General features: G+C 42.4%; 1 protein-coding gene across 1 annotated transcript in view; it reads left to right on the forward strand.

Annotated features, from left to right (window-relative positions):
• The window catches only part of SLC28A3 (solute carrier family 28 member 3), a 365199-nt gene that overhangs the window by 163293 nt on the left and 181712 nt on the right, over positions 1-20194 (forward strand). The window lies entirely within an intron of this gene.

Below are 20194 nucleotides of genomic sequence, written 5' to 3' on the forward strand. Positions count from 1 at the left end.
ATATAAAATATACTGACGGTCCTACCTGGAACTCATCAGTTTTGTTATTTATTGCACAGAATTACTCTTTAGAAATAACTTTTTCAAATTTTCTGAAGATTTCTAGCATTAAGTGGGAGGCCCCTCGATGGGCAGTTCCTTTGTACAAAGCCTGGTGAATCTGCATCTGCACATGTTTGAGTAACAAGTGATGTTTTTCAAGACCACTTCCTTTAAGGATCACTCAAAGGTTTTCTTACATTGACGACATTTACATCATCTGGTCTGGAACTGAACAGAGGGCAGTTTCCTTTTTTGGATTTGCCAAACAAGGAGGATGCCCATTTGCATTTCACACTTGGATAGGCAAAAACAAATTGGCCTTTCTTGACTGACTGTTAATCGCTAACCATTGGAGACTACACAGTGAAGTTTAGACTAAGCCAACTGACAATAATTCACTGCTCAGATTGGAAAATCATCACCTGAGAGTGCTCTGAGAAAACCTACTAGTATTTCAATTTGTATGCATCAGCCTTAATTACTCAGGCATCACTGCTTTTCAATTTCAAAAAGAGATAATAATGAAGACACTTCCAGCAAGACACTGTCCAAATAAATTATTATGGTAGCAAAGGAAAGGGCACAGAATAATGACTGAGATTCCCTTCTTGAGGCACACCTAATGCCATACAACAATAGGCTCGTATGTGTTAGCACACAATGGGGTATATAATGCATACTTGCGCCCAAACAACAATAATGAACCTAAATCAAAATACACTGTGGGATCTTCAACAGGATAGAGCATGGAATGCATGTAAACCAAGGACCCTTAGATTTTGCCATTTTGTGGCTGCAATGTTTTCCGTATAGATATGGATTTACTGCATTTGCAACATAATCCATCATCTACTGCATAATCTGCAGATTTCAGCACAAAAAATTGGTTCCAGCTCAAACAGATCAACATTTTCTAACAGTGAGGCAACATGTGCTGCGGTGCAGCAATGGCCTTTCACAAAGGTTGACTGGTCAACTTTCTGTTGCTTATTTCTGTATTTGGTTGTTTAAGTGGTATTAACGAGGTGAAACCTTTAACCAGAAAGTGGACCTTATGTAAAAAAAGCCAAAATAATGAGGTAATACCAACACACATGTCCTGCATTATGCTTTATAGTGTGCGTCTTCTTGCTACATAAACTAGTCAACACTGACACAGAACTTGGCCCTGCTTAATAATTCCACTGGCTCTGATGTACATACACTGAGTCATGCAAGAGAAATATTCTAGATTTAAACACTCCCTGGAAACAAAGGATAAACAAGATGTGCAATAGCAACAAAGTAATTTATATACTTGCATGTCTCAGCTGTATGTAAATGACCATGAGGAAAGTTAAAGTTTGTATCTTGAAACAAAAGAGCAGCATCCTCTGTGCTAACTAAATAACTAAGGGCCATATGTCTTAAGGCCCTGTTTTGCGAATTCCTAATTGTGAATCTTTGCGATTCGTAATTAGGAAATCGCAAAATGGAATGCATGAGAGTATATTTAACACTTTTAGCGATTCCTATGGGATGTCAAATGACCGACCTTATGAATATTAATGAGGTAGGTTGCAATTTGCAACCCCCTAGGAATCGCAAAAATCGCAAGGATGGTGGCCTGCTGGGCTCAGCGGGCCACAATGTCTGTGATTGCATTTAAAAATAAAGAAAAGATTTATTTTTATTTTTTAAGAGAAGGCAGTGGGCCATGGGACCACTGCCTGCTCCTAAAAAATTATTTTACTAACATACACAAAGAGGCAGGGGTCCCTACGGGACCCCTTCCCATTTGCGAATGGGTACCACCTACTTGAAGTAGGTGGTAAAATGTGAATGTTTTGCAACCTCATTCACAGTCACAAAACATTCATGCATACCGTTAGGACTCGCTATTTGAAGAGATGCCCAAAACATGGCCCTTCCAAATAGCGAATCACAAACCTATTTTGTGATTCGGTAACAGGTTACTGAATCGCAAACTTGCGTTTGCTGCATCAGAAATACATTTTTTGCAATTGCAAACGGGTCGATTTAGCGATTCCGCCCGTTTACGAGGAGCATACTGCTTGATGTATTTGGCCCTAAACTTTTAACACATTTTCGTAGAGATGTTGACTCAGAGAATGTTCTTAAATTAACAGTATTTGTAAATGTGAAATGAAGGAGAGATAAGTGATCAAGAACTCACACGTTGTATACTAAAGATCAGGGATCAGCATTTAAACTATCCATGCACCTGACAGGTTTGAATGATGATGGTGAGTGGGGATAGATCCCATTAGTGCATTCCCACTACCTGTAACCTCATCCTTTATTGTTTGGAAGTTTTTAGTTCATTGATGCTCAAAGATGCCTCTGCCCAGAGGCCCTGTTTGTTCCTTATAAGCTTTTAGCTACTTTTCATACACTTCAAATAGTGTATTCTATTAGTATTCACCCTCCTAGCAGCACCATTAAAAAAATACAATACAGTTCCCCCATGAAGAGACAATGTAGCATATTAGCAAGAACCTCGTTAAAATTATCGCTGTTTTAGTGGCAGGAAACTGCCGTTAAAACGGCGATAATGGGCTTGCTAATATGCTTTATAGAATTCCAATAGAAGCCCAGGTTAGATGTCCTGCACATCTAACCTGGGCTTCTATTGGAATTCTCTAACGCAGATTAGCAAGCCCATTATCGCCTTTTTAGAGGCAAAACGGCTATCATTTTAACGAGGTTCTTGCTAATATGCCCCAATATCTTTTAATAGACTTGTGTCACTGTCACTAAACTCTCCTTAACATGGGGCATGGCTTTTTATGAATTTGCGCTCAAAATGAGATGTTGACAGAGTACATTTCTAATTGTCAGCATAAATAGTATCCTCAAATGCACATTGTAAGGAATTGGATTATTAGTTGTGAAGGATGTGAGTCCTGCACAAGTCATAGGTCTACAATTGTCACCTTATGGGAAACCAAGTGCCCCATTTTAGCACTTGACTATCTCATGGTATTGAAGCAGAGCAGTCCAAGGCCTACTCAGGGGAAGCTGTATGGATTAGTAATCTCCATTCACTGGCACACAACTGGAACACTTGAAAAATAATTTTCCAGTCAGTGCTTTTTTCTTTGAAAAAGGGAAAGTACATTTATTAGACACACATTACTAAATGATATGCATTAAAGTACAAATATATACAGCAGATAGATAATATGAACTTTAGTGACACCCATGGATCAAATTGACCCCTAATGGATCATGAACCCCATAACCAAAATACCCTCCACCTATACCAGATGTAACATCTCAATATCAGGAGGTATCCTTATACATAAAGAAAACATATTGGCTTTGTCAAGCGGTCACTACATTAAAACATAAGGCAGGCCATTTGGCTTTGTCTTTCAAAACAATCATCACATGTTAGAAATAACCTTTATAGCTAACAGAATCAATAATGATGTTTAGATGCATTCATTATTAAAAATAACCACTGCAGTGTTCACCTGTAATCATTGTCAATGAAGTATTCTAAACTAAGCATTTGGAAAAACATTCACAAAAATGCTTTATAGTCTTTCCTTAACTTTCTTTAAGTCACATAATGCACCCATATGATCAACCACAAGGGATCTCCATAATCCATAGCCTTAGACCACAAGATCCTATTCTAGAGTGCTTTAAAAGTTATGAAAACCTCTCCTGGGGTCACGCCTGTAAGGCTTCAAGAGAGTGACGTTTTGTTCACATAGAATATTCCTGGGCTGCATCCTGTACCTGCATAATGGTGGTGCCCCTGCCCATTTAGGGGCACCGCAGAAGGAAGAACACTATGCAAAATAGCCCACATAGGGCATTATGGGGCAGTTTTTAGCAGAGAAAAGCAACTACTTTATGAGCAGCTGCTTCACTTGGCAAAGTTGAATGAGGCCTCGCACTGCGGACATTTTTTATCTTGTAGGGGTGTCCCGGTTCCACTCTACACTTAGGGGGGCTGCAGGGGAGCCCCAAGGCCCTCACAGCTCAAGACAGCCCCTCGGGAATGCACTTCATGTGGGGCTTGCAGGAAACTTCCCAGTCTCTGACTTGTTCCCACTCACAGCTGATGCAGTGTAGTACCCTCCCTGCGCTCTGGGCAGAAAGAGGAGTGGATAGCGTGACGCACCCCTCCCAAACACAGGGACGGGGTCAGACAATGGGACAAGTTCTAGAAGGGCTGTTTTTCTTGTGTTCTCTGATCTGATGGATGGGGTCCTCTCAACAGTCTTGTGTAGGGCCCTGGGGAGTAGGGTCCTCTGGGACAAAGTCTGGCTTGTGTTACAGGGGGCACACACACGCACACATCTCTCCTCCATCAATTGGTACAATTAACATTGCACTGGCTCTGGGTCCCTAGCACACCCCTTGGGCTTTAGAGAGGAATATGGTGGAGCCTCGTGCTCCATTTCTTTCCCTAGGGGACAATGGCCATAACTCATACCCTATTTGCAATCTTTGGCTTGTTTTGATCCTGGTGATGAGTTCACTTTTCTGGGAGCTTGGTTTTCAGGTTTCCAGCCATCTCCTCTGCCTGGCCCTGGCTGTCCTAGGCACTTAAGATGGCAGTGGAGTCCAGTCTTTCCCCAATTGATCCTCAGGGGCATAAGCAGGACAGCACCATTGCCCCTGCACAACCCCATCTAGTCCTGGGGTCAGCTGGGGACCAAGCCCTTAGTCCATCCTTTAAGGACATCTGATGGCCTCTCATTCAGCTGTCTATTACTCCACTGTTTTTGCATTCCAGAGCCAGTGCCTTGTTCTCTGCCTCTCCCTTGTGCAAGTGTGTATGGAAAGTTCTAGATGACAGGCACCCTTGCTAATCCTAGAATGCTGCATCATCCCTCCACCCCTGTCCCAAACTCCTGACACAGTATTCAGTGACAATCAAACTTAGCGCTGTCAAGTTTTCCCTATGAAGAGCTCCTCTGAGGGTCTCACCTCCACCACTAGCTGACATAATTCCAGATTCTTTCCCTCCAGTACTTCAAAATGGAGCCACTCCTGTGCAGGTTTTAGATATCTGAGCTTCCTCCTTTTATCAGTGGGCCTAAGTTGACCGAGCACTAGTTCAGTGTAATAGCTAATTATCAGATGAATATTCCCCACACACCCTTTTCATCTCCCATGAACTGGGTTATTTCTCATAATTGCTACACTTGTGTGGGCAGGACTTTGTTACTTCTGCTGTGGAGCAGAGTAATTAATTTGGTCCAGCAGGTGGACCACAGGCCTAAAATCTGATTACGAGCTGAGACAGGGAAATATGACAATTCTTGATGTCTCATAAGATGTATATGTGGGTTGTTGAATCTTGAAAAAGCAAGCTCAAAGTGCATGTTTTACCCCGGTTTGACATGTTGCTGGACAGTGTTGGCCAAACTAGAGGAAAACTGTACTTAAGGCAGATTTCACCTTTATGTATAACACGGTGAAAGCAGTACAGATTTTCCAGTAAATCCGACGGCTCTATCTATAAATACCCACTAATATTATAACAACAACCCCAGGTCAGCACCTATGTTTACAGGGTCCTTTTGTGCCAAAGTACCTGTGCGCAGTTACCACGCTGCACATGACCGTAGTCTCAAATATGCAGCCCACACACATGTTAACACATGTGTTTACGTGTAACCAGCCCAGTGACCTAGCTATACTGAAACAGCCTTATCCAGCCTCGGTCGGTAGTGGGAGTACCTGCCGGGCGGTGACGTGGGGAGGGGCAGGGTGGGGGGTAGTAATCTATGGATTACGGAGGTTTACATGTAAGTAAACATATAAATAAATAAAACAAATTACTACCCCCCACCCTGCCCCTCCCCCTCCCCACGTCACCGCCCCGCAGGTACTCCCACTACTACCGACCATGGCTGGCCTTATCTTGAAAGGTGGAACGTGGCAGTTAATCCACTCAGTTGAATTATTCAAAAATTCTAAGGAATCTTCTGCTAGGTGTTTGGCTTTGTTGGGAAAGAGTAGTCTCTCCAGCATATGTGGCACATTAGGGAGCCTACCAAAGAACATTAACATTATATAGGTAATTTCTCAATAACTGCTAGTTCCTCCCCGCCCACTCTGCAATGGAATCTCATCTTTTTGAGTTCCTTGGTGAGCATCCCCATTGTAGGAGGTAGTGTGTCTTTGGATTATGAAATAAATAATAAGTCATGCAGGCTAGTTTCTTAGGTTGCCTCATTTAACATATTTAAGGCCTAATAACAAAGGTAAACTTACATGTGAGTAAATCTACATGTGTAAGTTTAGTCTCACACTTTTAAGTAACTTTACTACTCTGGAATATTCACCATTTCTAAGTGTACAGTTACTCAAAAGTATAGGCCCACATATCCCCACCTCCTGAAATACAGACTCCACCGTAAACCATCCGATACAACCATAAAGTTAGAACTAGTAGTGACTTTGGGACCTGATTTAATGTTCTGCACTCTTTATGGAGACCTTCGCTCTCAGAGCAGAGTTCTTTGTATGGTAAACTATAGAATTGTTTTTTAAACTGTAGAAAAAGTTTCAAAAATGTAAAGGTAAATGTTAACATCAATTAATTTTATATATATATTTTAGTTGTAGAATAATATATTAAAATGTTACAGCAGCGTTACTAACTTCATTTTGTTAAATGTCATATATTATATAGATTACTTTTAAAACAAAATTATTTTTCTGAAATGTAATTAAAAAAATACAACTTAAAGTAAAAAAGTTTTATTATGTATTTAACATTATTAGAAGTGGTGTATTAATGAACAGTATTTAAAAAAAAATATTAATATTACATTATAAAAGAAATGATTAATGATGCTTTTATTTTTAAACATTAAATAAAATGTAATTAAAGTTTTAAACAGTTTAAATAATGTAATTTATTTTAACATTTGTTTGTATATGCTTTTATATTAAGCCCCTTTCTCTAATATTTTCCAGAGTAGGGTTTTGCAGATGAGCTGGAGTACAAGTCTTATTGTTTTTTTTTTTTTTGTGGCTGTAGTAACTGTGGATGGACAGTTTGTGAATAGGAAGGGGCCTATTCATTTGTGGATGGGTGCATGTTCCTTCCTAAACCCCTCTCAAAAACCTACCTTACTACTCCCTTAACCCCTCCCCTTCAGTACTAAGCATTTACTATTTTCCAACCCCTCCGCTATCTTCCGCCCACATTTACTACTAAAATATATACTTCAATGTTAAGAAAACTCTACAGTCAGAGTGGAGTTTGCCACACATAAAAGATAGGTGAGGCAGAGGCATAGCATTTTGTAGTAGGTGAATAGTAGTATTGTAGTACTACTACAGGATACTACAAAATGCAGTTTGTGACTAGACCTCAACATGCCCACTTTGTAGGTGAGCCATTTGATAGGCCTTCTCAAATAGAAGCTTTATTTAAATATGCCAACCGTCATGGCTGATGTTTGCTTAAATTGTGACAATGTAATGCATTTGAAAAGGGGCTCTTATGAAAGTTTTATGAATTAAAAATATAGAAACCACTTGCATTGCTATTCACTTGCAATGCCACTTCCTGTTCTCAAAACTCTTGAGCCACTTGACCTGAAGTGTAGTGTAAGTTTATGATTTTTTGGTATTCACCAACAAAATGTTACGAGTAGTATCTTTATTTCAGGCCTAGCTTTTTATGTGCAGAGTCCCCGCCATGAGTGTGAACACTCCACAGTCCTAAAGATAATACTTGTAAAATGTGTACATAAATCATAAAGTCGCACAATAGTTTAAGTTTACCTTTGTGAATCAGGCCCACTAAGCTTGTCTAAATATGAAATGTATTTATTAGTTTGTTTTAGAATATTTGAATAACCATTTTAAAATTTTAAAATAAATGTAACTTTTTAAATACGTTTTTTTTAAATAACTCAATACATAATTTTTTATTATTTTTAATACAGCAAAAAATATAAATGTTATACTTAGGTGGGCTTTTTTTAAATTGATATAAAATAGTTAATATTTAACATAAGCACACTTTAACTTTTTTAAAACCTTATTAAACTATAAAACTGTTCCCTATACTTTTCCATAGGGAGATCTCCACACAGATTGCGAAGATCTCAGCCAAGTATGAGGAATGTGAATACAGTCACTCCTACTGGTAACTTTATGGCAACATATGACGTTTTACTGACTGCACCACCTCTTTCAGGGGGTCTGGGGACATGTAAGTCTACAGATTTGAGTAGCTTTACACTTGAAAATAGTTAATAGACTTAGCGGCCGATTCCGATCTGGGTTGGAAATCACTCTGACCGAGCCGGATCCGGAGTGTTTTCCAACCTATCCGAACTCCTGCAGTCCGACCGAGCGAGTACGATGCGGCCATATGCTGTCGGGCTCGGTTCGGTCAGACTCCCATAGAAGTCAATGGGAGCCGGTCGTACGGCGCGTACATAGGCTCCCATTGACTGAATGTGTACGTTGCGGACAAGTGCGCCCCCTACAGTGGGTACGCACCGGTGCCATCCGCACCGTACATGCCTGTGTTGGGGAGACCCATGGGTCTCTCCCTGTGTCCGAGTCGTAAGGCTGCGGGTAACAGGGGGTCCGATGTGGACCTCCAAAGTCCATCTCCGGGAGCTATTGTGAGCCGGAAGCTCCGACTCGATCAGGCTGTCCGAATCGAGCATCACACTAGCTCGGTCGTGAAGCGTCTCCATTGCGCGCTACGGTTAGCTTACGGCCGAGTCGTACGAAGCGGTTCGGACCCGGAAACAATTCGGGCAGAGATTTTGCGCTTGTTCGCATCGTACTTCGACGTCAGGACCCGTGTACGAACCGGATGGAAATTCAGCCTCCAAAACGGGTCCGCTAATGCTGAACCCGATTCGGTGCCCTTCCGACCGAGATCGTAATCGGCCCCTTAGTAGTAAAGTTACTCAAAAGTGTACAAGTAATTTTACGCATGTATATTTACTCACTGGTAAATTTACCTTTGCGAATAGCCCCCTTAACTTTTATTCAGTGTTTAATATGTACAATACAAAAATTGTAAATATATATGTGTAGGAGCCTAAAGTTTTTCTTAGAAGCCAAATTCCAGTATTATGTATGTTAGGTTTGCCAAATACCAAATTTTTATTTTATCTCACTCCTCGTTTTCTACTATCCCACACTTCCGGATCGTTTATCTCACTCTTGTGGGTTGATATTCATCCCTACTGTTTCAATTTGTCCCTCTTTTCTTATATTTCTTTACTCCTTCTTTCTCCCTTTTTCACCTTTTTTGTTGCTTTTTCTGGATCAATGTCTGATCCACAAAAATGAGTGCCAGAGCCCATCACCCGAAACCACCAGTCCAAATAAGCATTGCTTTTATTCTACTGGGGGCAGATGTACCTCACTATTCTTTGTAGTTAAAGCTATGCATATGTTGCACTGATGAGACTTAGGGCGTGGAGACATTGCTTGATGGCTTAACAAAAGAAATATACGTCCCTGAGTATAGCTTCTTGTCTGTCATGGCCATATTACAGCACCAGATCACAGCTGTCAAATTTACGTCAGGAATGTTCTTAAAAGCAATGGTTATTTTTACAATAAAGTCATAAAAACACAAGTAATGCCTAAAAACACATATTTTAATTGTATATCGAATAAATGACAATAATGTAAAATGATAATAATGAGAATGAATATGATTAGGCCATAGACATAAGATCAAGAAATACCAAATAATGTTGCAGAGTACACAGCCGTTCTACAAGCTTAGCGAAACAACACCTGATTCAACTTCCACCACCCTACTGCTGTCTAACAAATACTGCTGCTATTACAAACTGACTAATATCATAGTGCTTCAATAAGTATTCATCAGCAGCAAGATAGCAAAGGTTGGCCCATAGATATTAACAGGTGTAGCTTTCCATGCGTATTCCTGGAAAGATTACATGACATTTCCAGCAAGACCCTATTCCGGCTACCAGTGGCTTAACACAAAATGAAGTGACGCTCCTCCCTGCAGGTTGTGATGAGGGGCCCGAGTCTGCTATATCTTAGAGATATTCCTTGGCCTTTGTTTGAATAGTGGGTTGGGGTCCTCCTTGCACCACAGGGACCTGGTTACTCCTCCATTAGGGCAGAGGAGCATCGCCCCACTACTGGAACCTGAAGATGCATGTAAAAGAAAATGATTATAAAGCAGTTAAAAACTAGTTAAATACTGCTTAATTATCATTTTATTTTACTCCAGAGCCACCGCCTAGTCTTGAGGGAGAGACCATCAGGAGTCGGAGGAGTGGTGTAGGTGTGGCCAGCCATCTTAGGATGGTTAAACCGGCATGCGCACTTGGATATCTCCAGGCTATTGATTGGTGATATCGCATGTTCAGGAGCACAGGCTCCCGGTCCCTGCTGGAGCCTGGAGCTAGCCCGCTCTGTCCAATCCCTGCGCTTCTCCCATGCTGGGTAATACCAGCATGAGAGTAGGATCAGTATTGGCACAGTGGTGCCTGTGTGAACATGGTCTGAAGAGGCGGCGTACATCAGGCTGCAGGTACGTTTTTATTTCTTTTATTCACCCCGTGCTGCCTCACCGATTTCCCCAGCTAGCAGCCGCCACTACCCTGCTGGCTACGCAGAGCTCTCCATAACAGAAGACCCCACACAAAGGCAATCATATCTTATGTACAAATGCATTTTTGTGGGGGGGGTTTCTCCATAGAGAAAAAAATGTCTCTGCAGAGAAATCCCTCACCCTACATACACTCCGGCAAATCTGGAGGTGATCTAAGTTAGGCCAGCCCTTGCCTAAAGTAAACTCCCTACCTTTTTCAGGATGGAATGGGAAAGGAGAGGAGTTTGTGAATGTGGACCAGAAGCTATGTTTGTGGGTGGTCACAAATTTCCAAGGCTTACTCCATTTTAGAATAGCCACATCCTACCATTCACGGGTGTAGAGAGCTCTGCACTCGTGCCTGGCACAGTTGTGGAAGCTCCCGCAAAGCAGTAGTGGGGTGGGGAGGAAAAAGAAAAAAAAATATCACTTACTTGCTATTCTTCTGTTCTCTCCATCTTCTTCCGGCTACTGTTGGAACAGTAAGAGGGAAGCACCCAGGCTCCTCTAAGCCAATCACAACGCTGCATCGCATCGGGAATGGTCTAAGTCAGTGGTTCGGCGATCAGATGGGGAGTGGGAACCTGGAAATGTTATCCTCCCAGGCTGTAAAGCAGCCTAGGTTGAGAACATGCAAAGTGCTCATAAATGCTTGACCAGCCCCAGAGGGCCGGCCAAACATTCATGCGCACTTAGGAGTGTGCCACCACTCCTCCCCCCTGCGCCGCCCAGCCTACCACCCTACAAAAGGGCCTCAGCATGGAAAATAAAATGATATTAACATCACGTTATGATCATTTTATTTTTCCTTTTTTGTCATACTGAAAGGCAGGGGGTCAATGCTCCTCCTCCTTAGCGGCTGAGCCGCCCCTGGCCTGACGTCTCCCCAGGCCCAGATGTATATGGATCTCTCTTTGCATACCTGCTGACCTTGCTACTGTGATTGGCGCTGGTGGACTGTGGAAGCGCTGGACTGCCCGTTTGAAGCGCTCTGCTAGGCCCTACTCTTCGCCGGACCCGCTTCGCGGGTCCCGCTTCACGGCTGCATATTGCTGACTTCTCATCTGGGCTGTAGGCGAATCAGGGCTGCGAGCGTGAGCACTGCTGGACTCAAACTCCCAAGAGTCCCAGCAGCCTCAATCACCTACTCCACCCGGTGACGCTCTCCCTGGAGGCCACGCCCCCTGCTGCTCTGTGAAAAGGCACCGGACTTGCCCAAACCAGCGGATTTCTCTCTTTGCATACCTGCTGACCTTGCTACTGTGATTGGCGCTGGTGGACTGTGGAAGCGCTGGACTGCCCGTTTGAAGCGCTCTGCTAGGCGCTACTCTTCGCCGGACCCGCTTCGCGGGTCCCGCTTCACGGCTGCATATTGCTGACTTCTCATCTGGGCTGTAGGCGAATCAGGGCTGCGAGCGTGAGCACTGCTGGACTCAAACTCCCAAGAGTCCCAGCAGCCTCAATCACCTACTCCACCCGGTGACGCTCTCCCTGGAGGCCACGCCCCCTGCTGCTCTGTGAAAAGGCACCGGACTTGCCCAAACCAGCGGATTTCTCTCTTTGCATACCTGCTGACCTTGCTACTGTGATTGGCGCTGGTGGACTGTGGAAGCGCTGAACTGCCCGTTTGAAGCGCTCTGCTAGGCGCTACTCTTCGCCGGACCCGCTTCGCGGGTCCCGCTTCACGGCTGCATATTGCTGACTTCTCATCTGGGCTGTAGGCGAATCAGGGCTGCGAGCGTGAGCACTGCTGGACTCAAACTCCCAAGAGTCCCAGCAGCCTCAATCACCTACTCCACCCGGTGACGCTCTCCCTGGAGGCCACGCCCCTATTCCCTTGTGACTTATTTATAGAGTGTAAGCACACCGCAGCGCGGTAGCGCGCGGGTAGCGCCCGGGAGAAGCCCGGGACAAGGGCGGGCCCTCTGAGGCCCTCAGAGGCACGAGAAGGCCAGGCTAGGCCACCTCTCGTACTCCCGGTAATTTACATACTTGTTATATATTTCATATGAAATGTTTTGGGTAGGAATGCATTGCCTACTCTGAGTTTATAGATATAGTCGGTTTCGAGCAGGCCGTGCATTCAATTGTTCTCATCATAATTTTCGCCCACGGCGTTTGTCTGTTTAACTGCGATAACACCTACCTGTGATGATGACAAAGAAACTAAGGTCTGGGAAAATAATAGTAGGGAGATCAGGCACTAAAACTAGATTGAATCCCCTTCGAAACAAACTTAGTCAAGCCTCTAGTATGAAAAGCACTTGCCAGCTCTTCAATCTCTGGGAGAGGGGTAAGAACAAAGCTACAGGGGTGGACAGTATAGCAAAGGACCCCAAGGACTGTGAAGCTATACATTTAGATTCTGTCCCCAATAACCCGCGAGAAAGATCTGAAATCAAAAAGATAACAGTGGATATGAGTCCAGGGACAACAACAAGGGAGACGCAATCGCCCCCCAAGTGTGAGTTTTCACCCCCCCTATTCTCAACTCTGAAAAACAACATCGACCTTATACCAGAGGTAGTTATAAAAACAAAAAAAGACATAGAGCAAGATAACTTAAATATTGTGACAATACCTCATGAGGACGGCACCCAGGCAGCTTCACCTACTAAAACGTCCTTCCATAATGGGTTGTCCCCAATGCTCTTAGATGAAGACCTATGTCAACGATATCTAGAGTCTGACCAGACAAAAGCCGAGAAACCCCAGAACACTCCGGTAATGTCGAATCATGCTGGCTTACATCTCTACAGTAGTACCCCATCTAAGTCCTCTCATTCACACTTCTCCTCAAGTCCAAATTTAAACTTGACTGGAATAAACACCTTTCAATGCAAGGGCCCCGATAAACCGCTCTCTGATTCCCTTCATATATTAGAACACTTACTAGCATCCATTTTACAACTCCTGGAAAAATTTGTAGGGGGATCAGATTGTGTGCTCGATACAGTGACGCAAATTCTAAAAGTCCTGCTGAGGTCTCAAAGGGAGAAGGATGTGGATGGGAAGGTACCCTCTTCTCCTTTTTTGGCCCCAGATAAGTTAGGGATAAAAGATCAATCTCCAGCAGGTAACAATACTACTAAAAAAGCACATGATGAGGAAAAAATAAGCGTTTCCCAGCCTCCCCCCTCCCTAAAAGGTTTGTCAGGTAACGATCCTGTAATAAAATCATTCGAGGAAATTCCGCTAAAAATTGGAAATGAGCTGTTCCCGATTTTTAAGAAACAGAAGGGGGATGGGGATATGGAGGAGGAAGCTATTCAGGGAGAAAACGAAAACAAAGGGAAAACTGAGATATTAAAAAAGAATGGAAAGAATAAGAGGAAACTGTTAAGAAGGATAGAAAAAAATAGGCGGAGGAAGATCCTCTTCAGAAAACATCTAAATTCTCCCTTACAGAATGTGACACACCAAGTACAGTTGGCAGTGGGAAAAAATAAAAATTTTGACAATCTGTCAACTAAAGAAAACATAGCCTTTCCATCTAAGGCAACGCCAGCCCCTGTATCCATCCACATATCCCCCTCACCTGCATTAGCTGACATATTCACCTTCGGTCAGCAAGGCAATAGCAACAGGGATACAATAGTGGTACATAAATCAACTTTTCTAGGTCAGGCGCAAAACCCCCCAACCCAAGTTGCGTTATCACTTAATCCCTTTGCATCTGTTTTTCGGGGAGCATCCTCCATGGGTGTCCCCCCACAAGGTTTAATTGAGGCAGATAATCCAACTTCCCTAGGGCATGAGCAAAATCCCCCTGCCCAAAAAGTTCCATCGCTCAATCCCTTTATAACTGCCCCTTGGGGAATTCCTGCAAAAGGTTCCCTGTACAAAGAACCTAAGGAAGAGAGTATAGATACTGTATGGATAGAATTCTCTCCCCTTTTTGAAGCTGATTATATCCTGAACAGATCTCTTTTGTTGAAATATTTTCAAGAATCGGCCAATTTGAAACTTATCCAATCAGCCGATCTAGATATAGTTCAACAACTAAAATCTGCAGCGGGGACGGTAACGCGGGTGAAATTCTATTCTAAATTAGTAGCAAATCTAATTTTACAGCGTGCAGAAGACCTTCAGAGTAGAGGAATAGATGTAATCCCTGTATTAAAGCACTCTAGACAAAATAATGTCCCTAAATCTTTAAACCAACAGATACCCCCCCCTTCTCTGTTGCAAGCTGCAACTGGCAATATAAACAAATTAGGGGAAATCAAAGAATTAAAAATAAGCAGGTCTAAGGATTCTCGAGTAGTATCCTATGTTAAACCCTCCTTCTCATCTTATCAAACTACTAACAGCATGGAAAGTGATCAATGGAACTGGTTGCCTAGAGTACTGGCTGAAAAATCCTCAAGTAAACCAGTATCTAACCAGTACCTTTAGCAAAGATCTGTCCATATTATCTTGGAATACAGCAGGTTTAAAAAATAATTCGGAGAAAATACAATTTCTCTTGTCGCTAGAGGCAAATATAATATGCCTCCAGGAGACATGGTGCAGCGGAAATATCCAAATAGGGAAAGAGTATTATGTATTGGAAGGTAGCGCCACTGCAAACAAAAAAGGCCACGCCAGCGGGGGTATAGCCTGTCTTCTATCGAACCGTATAAACTGGGAATATGATCATTTCATGGACCCGAGCAAGCTTTTTCAGGTAGTAACTTTATTCGGGTCAGGCACCCCCTTAGCCGGTATCCGTCTGGCTCTGATAAACGCTTACATACCGCCTGAAGCAGGTTTTAATGCAATCTTAAACAAAATCTTCCTCCATATACAGACTATTAAGGAGAAAGATCCAAGAACAGTTATTATCCTAACGGGGGACTTGAATTGCAAGATTTCCAATTTTAGTTTAAACTTATTTTGCGATAAAATAGGAGAAGAAACTCTCCATATTCCACGAGCAACGTTCCCCGAAAATATATTAACAAATAAACGAGGTAAATTACTATTAAAAGAGTTGGCAGAAACAGATGGGATAATCGCAAATGGGCGACTCCCCTCGGATTCCCCAGCAAACTTTACTCACAAATCGTATCAAGGGGAGTCGATCCTCGATTATGTCATAATAGGGTCTCAATCATTTGAGTTATTAAAGGATATCGATGTAATCGATACTATATTCAGCGATCACAAAATGTTATTTATCTCGATGAATGTAAACCCTCCCAAATGTGATCAATGGACCCTGAACAGTGACCAAATACATTTTGGTAACAGTTCAGGCAGATGCTATTGGAACGCAAAGGCACATCGAAACTTGGAAGCTATGCTCGATATAGCATTATCCGCGCTCCCATCCTGGTATGGTCGCGAAATCGATCTTTTTTCCTTGTTTCTGAAATCGGCGATAACAGGGGCACAAAAACAGAATAAGAAAAAGCCCATCAATTTAATCCCACACCCACTGAAACTGCTCAACATAGAACTGAATAAACTAATAAGGGCCCAATATTTAAATAAAACTAACGCCCTAACACGACAAATAACAACGTTAAGAAGGAAAAGTAGAAGACTCTTACTCTCATTACGTAAAGAAAAAGAGGACGCCATCTGGGTAAAAATAAGGGAAGCCGCAACCAATGGGGAAATGAGACAATTTTGGTCCCTAATAGGTGAGGGGTGCGGAACGAGAACCAGTCCGCTACCCATCCCTATTGAGGAACATATATGGAGGGATTTTATCTCAAACCTTTATGCTAGAAACCACACTGTATCTCCCCAAGCATGGCCAATAGAAACAAGTCCACCGTTAGAGCCCTTTTCGGAAAAAGATATAGATCTTGCCATTGGGGACATGAGACGTTCAGGGGCCATGGGCCCTGATGAAGTGCCCATCAATGTATTAAAGCAGAATAGGGCTAAATGGAGCAAGCTCTTATGTCCAATTTTTAATATCTGCCTATCAAGCGGAAAGGTCCTCCCCTCCTGGAAGGGAAGTATCCTGGTCCCCCTGTTCAAAAAGGGCGATCGTCTTCTCCCCCAGAACTATCGCCAGATTGCATTGCTGGATGCGATCGGAAAAGTTTTTACTAGATGCCTGCTCAAACGGATAAATGCATGGGTGGAGTCCTCAAATGTTCTCCCTCTGGAACAGACAGGCTTCAGAAAAAACCATGGGACTATGGACAATTTAACAGCCCTCCAGGTATTAATTGATAAATACATTAGAGCAAGAAAGGGGAGAGTCTATGCGGCATTCATAGACTTTTCCACGGCCTTTGATAAGGTCGACCGTCAAGTATTGTGGAGAAAGCTGCACTCCCTAGGTATGCCGCATAGACTTTTATGTTTGGTCCAGGATCTGCATGACAACACATGGTGCAAAGTGCTGTTGGGGGGTGAAAGGGGCCTCTCTCGGCTCATTCCATCGGCAAACGGCCTCAAACAGGGCTGTCTATTAGCTCCCATATTATTTTCCCTTTATGTTAGTGACCTTCCCTTTATTTTATCGACATGTGTAGGAATTGCGCCACGCCTGGGTGAAAGACACATTTCTTGTCTAATGTATGCGGACGATATTTTAATTTTAGATCTCACCCCTAAGGGTCTTAACAATCGTCTACATACACTACACACCTTTTCTGAGGAGCACTTCCTGAAAATAAACATCTCTAAAAGTAAGATAATGTGCTTAGAAGGACGGAATAAATTAAAGTTGGAGCACATTAGCTGGGAATTGGGAGGCCAAAAATTAGAAAAAGTAAAATCGTATGTTTTCCTAGGCATGGTTGTCAATAGCAGCTTGGGTAACAAATTACACATAGAAAACAGCTCCCGTAAAGCAAAGACCCAGGGAAACGGCCTAAGAACATTATATAAATCAACAGGCAAAAGACACTTTGTCCACCTGCTGGAGGCTTTTCGGGCAAAAGTCCCCCCGACTTTGCTCTATGGTATAGAATTAATCGACCTGACGGATTGGGGCTTCTTGGACACAGTTGAGGGCTGCCTCCTGAGAAACTTAACCTCGGTTAACAACAGTTGTAGTGCAGCAACCCTGCGTTTAGAACTTGGTCTAAGGAGCAGCTGGGCACAAGGCCTTGCAGGAGTCATCCGTTGGGTCATTTGTTTGATTAAAGGGAAGCCAACTTCTCTCAGGTCCCTTATTACAAAAGAGTTGATGGGCCCATTAAATGAATATTCGACCCTCATAAAGAATTATAGGAGAGCCATCACCCTCTTGGACTTGGAGGAAGCATCTCTCCTAGAGCTTTCCATGAACCAATTAAAATTACAACTAAAACAAGCTACATGGAAGCTAAGCTATGAGAGGGATCGGAACCTGATAATACAAAAGAATGGGGTCATACAAGCTGTCGATTCCTGTTTAATTAGACAAGTACAACCCTACCTGTCATGGAACATACCCCACGGCCTACGCCGCTTCTGGCTTCTCCTCAGGCAGGACTTGCTCCCCTTGAATAAGTTGTTGGCCAAATGGCACGGCATATCCAATGTGTGCAATTACTGTAACCTTGCAATTCAAGATTCTAAACATGTCTTGCTAGTTTGTCCAGCATTACTGACTTATCGTCGTCTTTGGGTAAAACCGGCATGTGTCCAATTTGGTATTATCTCTTCAACAGCCTTGCTGGACGCTATTTATAATCCCCCAAATGGAATTTTTTGTAACAAAATTTTTAACTTTTTTAAATGTTTTTTAAAACTGTATTAGTTGAATGGTATACTGCTTCTGTATAATTTTTGCCTGCATGAGTTGTTTATATATGGTTCTTATCTTCATATTTTGTATGTCATTGTATAATATGTGGATCTCCACGGAGTTCCAAAATCATATTTAATAAAATTGAAAAAATTGAATTGAATTGGATCTAAGCCTGACTGAAAACACTTTGGGATTGATTCACAGAACAAACTTCAGACAAAATCCTAAACTTACTACCATTTTGGTATTCACAGAAGGCACTTACTCATTTCGGTATTCAAAGAAGTTAGGAGTCCTAACTTTAGGACTCTTAAATACCTTGTGTGAATACCGAAAGTCTTAAAGTTAGGATTTTTCTCAATGTAGTAGTAGTAAAGTTAGGACTCCTAACTTTCGGACTCCTAAAATCCTTCTGTGAATACCGAAAGTCTTAAAATTAGGATTTTACTCAACTTTACTACTACTAAACGGAGAAAAATCCTAATTTTAAGACTTTCGGTATTCACAGAAGGCATTTAGGAGTCCTAAAGTTAGGAGTCCTAACTTTACTACTACTAAATTGAGAAAAATCCTAATTTTAAGACTTTCGGTATTCACAGAAGGCATTTAGGAGTCCTAAAGTTAGGACTCCTAACTTCTGTGAAATGAATACCGAAATGAGTAAGTGTCTTCTGTGAATACCAAAATGAGTAAGTGCCTTCTGTGAATACGAATTTGGTAGTAAGTTTAGGATTTTGTCTTAAGTAAGTTCTGTGAATCGGGCCCTTTGTGAATTTCTGACAGGTGCAAGTAAATAAACTCAGTGGTTTTGTAAATGTGCATTTATGACTAAATATACCTTTGTGAATAAGCCCAAAAGTGTGGAAATGCTTACAATGTGATGCATGTCATGTCTGCAGATGTTTCACATAGTGCATCATGGCCCAGTCTCTTGGCATTATTTGATATATTATCATCAAAAAATAGTTAAATTATTCTTTTCACTTAAAAAAAATCTGTTCTTCAAATCAGCAGACTTGAAGTAACTCATGAGTACTGCTCACAGTTTGACTTCGAGTTAGTTCTGATGAGCATGCAGTATGTGCTGCAAAAATGTTCCGTAAGTCGCATTCGCTTTACACTCAGGGGCACCAGGGGGCACTCCTGCCCCACCAAAGCAGCATTTGGCTGCTTTACAAATAAACCAGTTGACTAATGTGAATATGGATTCCTAGAATTGAATTTTCTGTTTGTCAAACTCGTGTTTCAAATATGTGAAAAATACGGTGCTTTGCATTGAGAGATGCAGCTTTCGAGAAAACAAGAGGATGTATTCAAAAAGTTATAGAAAGTTATTGGTTCTCAGAAAGGGGCGGAAGCTGCAAACATGGTTAGTCTGGTGAATAGTCCTGTGAGTAGCAAGACTGTAGATAGTGAGAACCTAAACTGATGTTACTTAATATTTAGATTATGAACTGTGTGTTATGCGCTTTTTCAAAAGGTTCTTTCAGTACTGTGGAATCTTGTGGGCCCGATTCACAGAATGAACTTAAGACTAAATCCTAAACTTACTACTATTTGGTATTCACAGAATGCACTTACTTCTTTCGGGATTCACAGAGTGGACTTACTACTTTCGGGATTCACAGAATGAACTTACTACTTTCGGTATTCACAGAATAGATTTAAGACTACTAACTTTACGTCCGCACTCGGGCCGGAAATTCCGACCCGGAGGCGGAGTTTCTGGCTTGGGGGTGGATCTTACGGCCCGGAGGCGGAGCTTGTGGCTTGGAGGCAGAGCTTCCGGCCCAGAGGTGGAGATTTCAGCCATAGCTAAATACCCACCTCCAAGCCGCAAGCTCAGCCTCAAAGCCATGAGCTCCGCCTCCGGCCCG

This window comes from Lissotriton vulgaris, chromosome 3_1 (assembly GCF_964263255.1).
Source record: "Lissotriton vulgaris chromosome 3_1, aLisVul1.2, whole genome shotgun sequence".
Taxonomy (NCBI): domain Eukaryota; kingdom Metazoa; phylum Chordata; class Amphibia; order Caudata; family Salamandridae; genus Lissotriton; species Lissotriton vulgaris.